Raw genomic sequence first — 10,268 nt, 5'->3', positions numbered from 1 at the left:
TCTTGCCCTCCCAAAGCCAAAGCAAAGGCCTTGAATGTGAAGAAGGTGGTGTTGAAAGCTCTGCCACAGTAAGAAGATAGGCACTTCACCCACCTTCCAGTGGCCCAAGATCCTGCGGCTCCAGAGGCAGCCCCAAACCAGCACTATACTTGCTCAATGGAACCCTCAAGCACAGAACAGGTCACTAAAGGTTAGGCTCTCCCAAGGCTTGTGTGTGCAGAGCTCTTAACATACACAGGAGGTACGGCTAGCACAAACACATTCACTGTTATAACGGATAAATGAATGAGCCAATATTTACAGCTCTGTAATTTCACAGGGATGAACACTAGAATACTTTTAAAATTATCTACCAGCATTAATAAGAACTATTATATCCATTAAACATAAACATTATAGTTCAAACCAAGGTAAGGGAGAGAAAAAATATTTACCTGGAAATTTCAGAGGATTAAGGTTAGCTTTTAAGTATGGCTAAAAATTAAGACTTCAATTCATTCCCTCTGTGTCCTTCCCTCCCTTCCTATCTCTCTTCCTCCCTTTCTAGAGAACTCCCTCCTCTGTGCTTGCCCTAGTTCTTAAACTATCTTCATACAAACACAAAATCATCCACCAGCAGTTCAGAAGTTCAAGGCTTCCTTGATTGTCATAGCTTATAAACTCAGAGAGAGGAAAATTATGCAAAGTTTCAGATACAGTTTAAAGATGGACTCTGTTTGCCTTGGTGTATACAGCTGGGTTGTTCGGGAGAAAAAAGTGCTAAACCATTAGTTGATATGTATGCAGTGCTTGTTTTATATAGTGAATGCCCTGAGACCTTTGGCTGGCTTCTTCTTTAGCTTCTCTTGGTGACTTTGCATGCCAGAGTGTTACCTCTGAAGCTTAAAGAATGGGATTCTATCTTATGAATAAAGAAATGTTTCTAAAGGAAGAAATTCTGGGAAGAAAAGTTACTCTGTGTTCCAAGAAACAATCAAATGCTCCTCTGATTCAAATTTTTGTGTTGACTGAGACTTGGACTTTGGAAGGAGCACACACAGTATCAAACTCAAAACTTCCATATTCCCTGCTTGCTCTGTAAGGTTTTTAGTTTGGGCTGCCTGTTTCATGGGCATGAAGAGTGGGGACAGAGGTCCATGGTTTGGGTTCTGGAGTCACATACAAGGTCTTTACATTCAGTTCTGACATGGGACAGCTGTGAGAATATACTCAAGGCAAGCAAGCTCCTAACTTTCAGTTCTCTTGTCCATGGATGGGGATTATTATCAGGTTTCTGTGATAATTAAGTGTTATTATATCTAAAAAGCACTTGCAAGTCCAAGTCCAAGCACTTATCCAAAGAACAATATCTGATGTCACAGCCAGCCTTATGAATGAGTTCACAAATCCTGGCTTCTTTAGAGTCTTGTGCTTAGTATAACATACCAGTGTCCACTCTCTTGGAATCACTTAATTTTATCTTTGAAGTTGTATCTTGGAATTGATGTCCAGTGTGATGATGGAGCAAACACAGGCATGGTGAAGATATATGCAATACGTAAGTCCACCTTCCATGCCACACACTAGCACTGAGTATTGCAGACCCCCCTAGGCATAGAATTCCAGGAGACAGATTGGGTGTTCAGTGAGACCTGGTCAACACAGGTAGGTACCGGGTCCTCTTTGAGCAACAAAGTGGCTGACAACTCAGGGAGGATACGTTTTTCTTTCCAAATAGAATTTGCTTCAAACAAAGAAATAAGAAGAACACAGAAGCCAAGAAGCCCTGACATGGTCTCCCCTACACTGGTTAGTTTCCCGCACTAGCCGATTGTTCACATCAGATATGGCTACATAGCAAAACAGATGAAGACCAAGACTGGGTCCCCACTGTGTCTTTTTGTCCACACTCTTACCTCTCAGTAAGTTGGGCAACAGAGATGCTTAAAACAAGGATGGTGGCCTAGGTCAGTAACGTCAGGCCTGGAGAGAGAGCCAGGAGGATCAAGAACTCATGTACATTTATACATAATAATGTGTTTATGTATCCACAGTCACCAATGGCCTTCAAATATGAGAATAACTAGAAAAAGTCATGTTACCCATTTAGAAATCTAACTTTTCCTTATTGAGATTGACATGAAATAGAAAAAGAAAACATTGGGAGAAAGAGCCTATCAAACAGAAGAAAAAGCTTTAATTTTAGTAACTTTAAGGTTGTTTTCTTCTTAGTTTTGAATAAGGAAACTCATATTTTTATTTTATACTGGCCTCTTCAAACTATAGAACTTAGCATGGTTATTATTATTTTTATCACTATTATTATATTTAGGTCATGAGAATAAATGAGGGCCTCAGGGAAATCTATACTCATTTCTTGGTCAAGATAAACATGTTGAAATCAGTCTCTTTTCTCTCATTCTTTCTCCCTCATTTCCTAAGGACAGTCAATGGACCACTTCACTTCTTAGTCCTGGATATCTCTGTATCTGGTACCCTGCTTCCTTACAGTAGAAACTGTGGTAGGTTGAATGACCTCTTAGAGAGTGGAAGCCTTTGTGCCCTCTCCACAGGAAAGGAGAAACTGGCAGTGGAGAATAGCCTGTCTGATTCCACATGCTTCCTGTTGGAGGAGTCCTTCAAGAAGTTACTTACTGTCAGATGAGGTTTCTAGCACGACAATTAGAGTGTTTGGCCATCTCATCACCAGAGTAGGTTAGTTCGGGCTGTCTCTCGACCATTGCCAGCAGTCTGTTGTGGGGGTATCTTTGTGGATTTCTGTGGGCCTCTCTAGCACTTTGCTTCTTCCTATTCTCATGTGGTCTTCATTTACCATGGTCTCCTATTCCTTGTTCTCCCTCTCTGTTGTTGATCCAGCTGGGATCTCCCGCTCCCCCAAGCTCTCTTTCCCTCGACCTTTGCCCTTCACTACCCCCACTCATGTCCAGGCTGTTCATGTAGATCTCATTCCATTTCTCTGTCATTGGGCCATCCCCGTGTCTTTCTTGGGGTCCTGTTTTCCAGGTAGCCTCCCTGGTGATGTGAGTAGCAGTCCAGTCATCCTTGTTCCACATCTAGTATCCTGCTATGAGTGAGTACATACCTGTGAAAGTGATTGTCAGCAGAAGAGATGGCATGCTGTCTTTCAGTTAAGCTTTAGGCCTAGAAGCCCAGTGTTTTCTTCCCTCTATCTTGAACCTAACCACCTGGTGGAGGGAGAATTGAAAACTCACTGTAAATACTTTGCTGGCAAACACCTTGTCGGTTAAGTACCTTGTCTGCTCTTAGTGATTTTGTCCATAATCATCCACCCTTTCAGCCCTCAAACAGCCTCCCTGCCTCCCTGATGAATTCCTCTCAAGTTTCATCTTAAGCATAAATTATGAGGACTTATTTGGAGATAAATAATAACATTGTTTCAAATTTATACTGGAGAAAAATATATTGGTAAAAACATGAGAAGCAAAACATAAAATCCAAATGGGGCAAGAATAATTGTGCACAGCCTCATCCTAGGAAGAGCTTCTAACCATGACCTGAGGCCGAACTCTTAAACCAAACACCATCAAGCATTACATTCTTCCTAAACATTACTTACAATTAAAAAGCAGAAAGTTACTGATGTCCTGACTCACAAAATGAATGTTCTCAGTATATAAAGTTATTTGACAACTTACTAAGAAAGACACCCCACAAAATAGCTGGAAAGTAAAATTCAGAGAAATATAATAAATGTTAAAATATATTATAAAATTTCTCAGAAACTATCAAAGGAATATAAATGAAATTCACTGATTTTCTATCCATAAGCAGGTTACCCCAGAGATCTAAGATAGAACCAAACACAAATGGCAAAAAAAAAAAAAGTCGATGAAATGAGTCCTAATGCTGTTCTGCTACACCCATAGATTGGTGCCTACCCCAACTGCCATAAGAGAAGCTTCACCTCAAAATTGACAGAAACAGATGCAGAGACCCACAGTCAAACATCAGGCCCAGCTCATGGAATCCTGAGGGAGAAGGGGAGGAAGGATTACCAGACCCAGTGGTGTTAAGGACACTACAAGAAAACCCACAGAACCAACTGACTTGGGCCCATCGGAGCTCATAGAGACTGAACAGACATCCTGGGAGCCTGCACAGGACTGTCCTAGGCCCTCTGCACATCTATTACAGTTGTGTGGCTTGTTCTTTATACGGGACTTCTAGCAGTGAGAGCAGGGGATATCTCTGACTTTGTTGCCCACTTTTGGGACCTACTCTTCTTGATGGATTGCCTCATCCAGCCTTGGTGGAGGAAGGGGCCTGGTCTCACAGCAGCTTGATAGACCATGGTTGGCTGATCCATGGGATGCCTGCATGTATCTGAAGAGAAACAGTGAAAGACAAGTAGATGGGGTGTAGGGGAGTGGGGGGGGACTTGGAAGAGTGGAGGTAGGGGAAGCTTTGTTAGTATGTAAAAACAAGAAATAAAAAGAAGAAATATACTAGTTTTCTTCTACCAATTTGGCAAAGTTTTCTTTTTTTCTGAAAATATTTGGATATAATCAAGATATATGAATACATATATAAAATTTCAGAGAATAAATCATGCTTACCCGTTAGAATGTTTTTCAGCAAATATCCCCTATAGTCACTATTGACTTTGGGGTTACCATATCTTCCCTCATGTTTGTTGATGTCATTCTGCCCCTGACTGTGAGTTTAACCTCATGATTTGCTGTAATCAATGGTGCTAAATACCATTTGAGAAATGGCAGAACCTGACATATCCTAAGCATTTCCCTCTACATAGCCACCTTTCATCACAGAATAGAATTCACATGTCTGATTATTCAGAGAGAATAAAAGACAAGTGAAATAAACCTTTAGTTTGGAGTTAAGTTCATGTGGGTTAAGCTAAACTCTAGTCAATGCAAATACAAGTAAACAGGAAGTTAATTTTATTACTACAAGGTATACTATTCAGTTGAAGGTCATCTGTTGTGCAGGTTTACTGGAACAAAAGTGAGTTGAAGCTTGGGAATACAGCTGAATTTGTAACATACGAGCATGCTGACCAAAGTTTGGTCCCCAGAGCTCACATGTTTCAGCTATGCACAGCGGTGTATGCTTGTAATTTAAGTGCAGGGACAGAAGGGACTGGAGGATACCCAAATCTCATTGGCCGGCTAGCCCAGTCTAATTAGTGTGTGCCAAGTCCCAGTGAGACACCTGTCTCAAAAAAAAAAAAGTGAACTGCTCTTGAGGAAGGATACATGATGTGACCTTTCTATGAACTTATATGTGAAAACACATACATTTTAAAAATGAGCAAAAGTAGTGCTTGATATTGGTAAAATGGAGAAAAATATTTGGACCATTCCAGTAAGTAAACTGAAAAACTTGGAAAGAAAGAAGGCAGGGAGGGAGGGAGAGAGGAGGAAGCGAGATAGGAAAGAAAAAGATAATTTTGAAAAAGTAGAGAGAGGAAGAGAAGGAAAATAATGGGGAATTGCTTTTTCACTGAATATCAATGAAAATGTAGTTGGAATTAGGCTGTAAGAAGCCAGTGTCAAAACACAATGACCAAGAAAAAAGAGTAAAACAGGAACTAGAACCTTATGAGCACATGTGACAAACAGGTGCCAACCCCAGTGTTGATGATTATGAAAATTTACACTCAGTGTATGTTCAGGACACAAAGGATGGTGCTTGGTTAAAGTCCAACTCATTCCCCATGTGATGTTGTTTGAATTTCTAAAGGTCTTTTATTAATAAAAACCAAGGGTCAGATATTAAGGTAAATGCTGAAAGATTAGAGAGAGAAAGGAACAAGCTTCTGTCATGTCTCATCTCACCAACTCCAAGAATCCTCTGACTGAAATCCTCTGAGTCCTCACCTGAAAGGCTCCAACTGAAAGAGCCTCTAGTTCCTATCTCTTCCTGCCATATATACCTTTCTACACCCAGCCATCACTTCCTGGGATTAAAGGCATGTGCCACCACTGCCTGGCTCTGTTTCTCTCCTAGACCGAGTCAATCTCATGTAGTCCAGGGTGGCTTTGAAATCCCAGAGATCCAGACAGATCTCTGCCTCCCAAGTGCTAGGATTAAAGGTGTGTGCCACCACTGCCTGGCCTTTATGTTTAATCTAGTGGCTTGTTCTGTTCTCTGATTTTCAGGTAAATTTTATTAGGGTACACAATATATCACCACAGATGGAGAAACTGAGTCTTAATGATAACCTTTGGCTAACCAAAGTCACAGGTCATTCTGAGCTGTGTATGAGGACATCATGTCTTCAAAGTTGCCCTTCTGAATCACACCTGCATATGATTGTTCTTGGATGGCCCAGTTTCTCTGTACTCATCAACTCAGTTTCCTTAGGGACTCCAACTTGAGCTCTACTTGTAAGTAGAGGACAATGCTAACTAATGAACACATCTATACTAATTATGAGCAACGATGGCTGGCAAGACCTAACTTTAGACTCCTCTCTGATCTTGTCAATTCCCATTATGAGGGCCTGCCCAGTGTATTCCAGATGAAAGGATAATAATTACTCATTTATTCAAAGATTCAATTAGGAGCCTTTCATCAAAGGATCTTAAGTACTTGTGATGATCCTTCAAAGGTAGCAATGATATTTACAGGGAGAAGAAAGCTATGGAGCTCAATCTGCAGTCCGAAAAATTTGACACATCACATCAGGGATGAGTCAGTCCATATGGAGGGAAAGGAGTCACCCGGACCTGTTTTCTGAAGGTTGCAGACAGAAAAGAACAGTTTGAATTCTGATCTCTCCACACCTTATTTATCACAGGGCTATGGGGACCTGAGGAAGGATTTGAGTCAAAGCTCAATTGGTAGAATCTGGGGGTGGGGGGATCTTATACTAGCTGAGAACAGTAGGTGTGGAGGGCAGGAAGATAACAGATGTGGAGGTGGGGTTCCCTGTAACTGCCTATTTGCCTATACCTCTGATTCCTTTTTGCACACATCCCCTCCTTCTCTCTCTCCAGCTCTTCTGTAAATGCATGCATGCAGCCATGTGGTGTGTGTGTATGTGTGCATGCATGTGTCCCTCTGTGTGTGTGTGTGTGTATGTATGTATGTATGTATGTATGTATGTACACATGTTTAACACTACAAAAACAAGCTTATCTCATGTCCCAAGGACTAAGTATCCAATGGAAGGAGCAGGGAGTTACAGACATGTATTGTTAGGGTTTCTATCACTGTGATAAAACACCATAATCAAAAGCAACTTGGGGAGAAAAGGTTTTGTTTCATGTCATGCTCCATCAAGAGAGAAATCAAGACAGTAACTCAAGGCAGGAACCTGGAGGAAGGAGCCTATGCAGAGGCCATGGAGAAACGATTCTTACTGGCTTGCTCAGCCTACTTTCTTATACAACCCAGGACACCACATTCTCAGTGAGCTCAGTCCTCCCACATCCATCACTAATCAACAAACTACCTCATAGACTTGCTTACAGGCCAATCTAATGGAGCTGTTTTCTTAATTATGATTCCCTCTTCCCAAATATATTTAGATTTGGGTCAAGTTGACAAAAACAAACCAGGGCACATACCTTTGTGGTTCTAGCTTTGTGCTTCTGTCTTTACTTTGTACTTGTAGTTCACCTTATGCTGCCAAATCAAAATATGTATAGGACCAAGGCATTTCCATCCCATTCACTGTGTTTCTTAATATGTGAATGCCCTGACTCCAGTGTCCCAGTTAAAGGATTTCTCTGTGCTTTCTACAGAACAAGCAGTTAAGTGACAGCAAGTTCAGGTTGAGACATTTGAGGAGAGATAAGAAAGAGATTCATCACATTAATGTGGTCAAGGTTAAGGAGTGCAAGAAGGTTTGAGTTGGGTCTGAGTTGACAAATCTAGGTAGCTGTCATTGCCCGTAAGTTAAAGAGCCAAGGAGATGGATGGTACCTCCATTAAAGTCAGAATGCCTGGATGGGGCTTTGTGAGCTTCGCTCATCCAACAGAATCAGCCCACTCCCAAAGCATTCAGGGAAGGTTAACCTCCAATGCACACTCTTCATGATTTTAATATCTCCATTGATGCTTTCTTCTTTACCCAATTTCTACAAAAATGCCCAAATACAACCTATAGCCCTGGGGCATGGTTAAAGTAGAACACGTCAGTATAGCTTTCCAAACATCCTTTCCATGTACAGAGCAAATGCAGAAAGATAGTTCCTGAATCCAGTGCTGAGCCCAGGCATATTGGGACACTGGGGTTTGTTCAGTTGTGGAGACACATGCCATGTGTTTGAGAAGAAGAAATGAGACTGGCTCAGATTGAAAACTTCATCTCATGGAACAAAGAAGGAAATGTGTGCTTTATCCTGAGGAGGGAAAAGAATACATAGACATGAAGAAGGGATGCTGTGGGATGTTCTGTATGGCAAATGTATTGCTCTGATTGGTTGGTAAATAAAACACTGATTGGCCAGTAGTCAGGCAGGAGGAAGGATAGGCGGGACAAGGAGGAGAATAAAGCTGGGAAGTGAAAGGCTGAGTCAGAAACACTGCCAGCCGCCACGATGACAAACAGCATGTGAAGATGCCAGTAAGCCACGAGCCACGTGGCAAGGTATAGATTTATAGAAATGGATTAATTTAAGCTGTAAGAAAAGTTAGCAAGAAGCCTGCCATGGCCATACAGTTTGTAACCAATATAAGTCTCTGTGTTTACTTGGTCGGGTCTGAGAGGCTGTGGGACTGGCCGGTGAGAGAGATTTGTCCTGACTGTGGGCCAGGCAGGAAAACTCTAGCTACAAAGGGATGCCTTCCAGCCATTTAAAATGAGAGGCCTGTGGCAGTATGTGCTAGGTCCATCTTGTTTCAGGTGTGTGCTCGGACCTGTAGGACTCAAGGACAGCCTGCCGTCTTGGGTGTCTCAAATGAGAACTCATGGGAGAAAAATTTAATAAATCCTGAACTGGTTAAGACAATGGCTTTTGAGAGGTGGAAAGAAACCACAAGGCTGACAGATTTAGCCTCATATACCTTGTCAGAACATTAGCATAAGAGTGAGTTGTCTCACGTGAACTTAAAATACTAGAGGTAGCTACTCTCACAGAGTTACAGATGAGCCTACATTCAGTAGCTATGATTCTTTGGTTTGCCATCTGTGAGAGAAAGCCAAATTGGAAATTTAAGTCAGAAAAAAGGCCAAAGTACAAACTCTATACACATACTAACGGTGCATCATATTCCAGGGCACTCGGTAGCTTGCACACATGATGTTACTTAAAACATCACAGCAATCTTGTACAGCCAGATTCATTTTTTTCTGTATTATATAAGCCATATCTGGATTCCATAGAGGTTAAATCAATTGTCTAAACTCTCATAGCAGGTGGAGGGAAAGAGAACCAGGAGTGATACAGGTCTCTATGCTCAAAACACTGTTCAAAGGAGTGGAGATGGGAAGCCATTGTGATTTCACAGAAAAGAACCCAGCAAAGTTTAAACTGTAATAATGATGACAGGGCATCCATTTCTTTGCTCCATCTTATAAACTCAAAAACTAGAACTTGCAATTTATAGAAATTTCCAGAAGGCAGAAATTGAGATTCTATGATGCAATGGGTTGGATACTATCTGTGGGAAGAGTGTCTCATTCAGGACCATAGTATATAATGGGTTTATGGAATAAAAGGCTTTTCAGGTGTAACTGTGGTATGGATGTTGAGTGCATAGCATCCTGGATGAGAGCAGAACTGATCCAATGGGGTATCCTTCCAAAAGAGAAAGGAAATGACAGAGAAAAGACCACAGAAGAGAAGGCTGTGTGAAAATGGAGGCCGAGAGTACAGTCATGGTGTCATAAAGCAGAGAACACTGCATGCCCACAGAGGCCAGATGATGTTCTTGGGAATCAGCAAAGTGGGTTTGACTCCACAGACAGCCTTTTCGAACTCTGTATCTCCAGAACCAGAAGACAAAGGAACTTCTATTGTTGTAAGGTAGTGTGTCTGTCATTGCTATGGAAGCCTTGTTTCTGAGGAGGGTTTAGGTGAGGTAGAAAACTAACCATCAAAGCTTAGAGATGTTTGAGACCACCACAATGAGGATAATACGGCCTGTCAATGTGAGCCTGTCAATGTAACAAGGCTTTGTCAAGCCCAACTAGAAAACGAAGCACATATTCCTAAAGTTAGCTTCCTTAAATTGCCTTATGTACTGCCCATAAGAGAGTAGTCAATGTTTGCTGTTTATAATTTTCAAAAACTCTCTAAGTCAGCTTAGTATAATAGGATTGTCTTGTATCTGAA

At 41.4% G+C, this 10,268-nt stretch overlaps 1 long non-coding RNA gene across 3 annotated transcripts in view; it reads left to right on the top strand.

Annotated features, from left to right (window-relative positions):
• LOC131921130 (uncharacterized) overlaps positions 1-10,268 on the top strand; it is a 110,358-nt gene that overhangs the window by 1,950 nt on the left and 98,140 nt on the right. For all 3 annotated transcript variants that reach the window (XR_009381851.1, XR_009381849.1, XR_009381850.1), the window contains exons 2-3: positions 2,553-2,694; positions 3,004-3,070. This is a non-coding gene — a long non-coding RNA (uncharacterized LOC131921130). The remainder of the gene's footprint in view (positions 1-2,552; positions 2,695-3,003; positions 3,071-10,268) is intronic.

The sequence above is a fragment of the Peromyscus eremicus genome, chromosome 10 (assembly GCF_949786415.1).
Source record: "Peromyscus eremicus chromosome 10, PerEre_H2_v1, whole genome shotgun sequence".
NCBI lineage: Eukaryota > Metazoa > Chordata > Mammalia > Rodentia > Cricetidae > Peromyscus > Peromyscus eremicus.
Note: the sequence above shows the minus strand (reverse complement) of the source record. Positions and strands in the feature narration are given on the sequence as shown.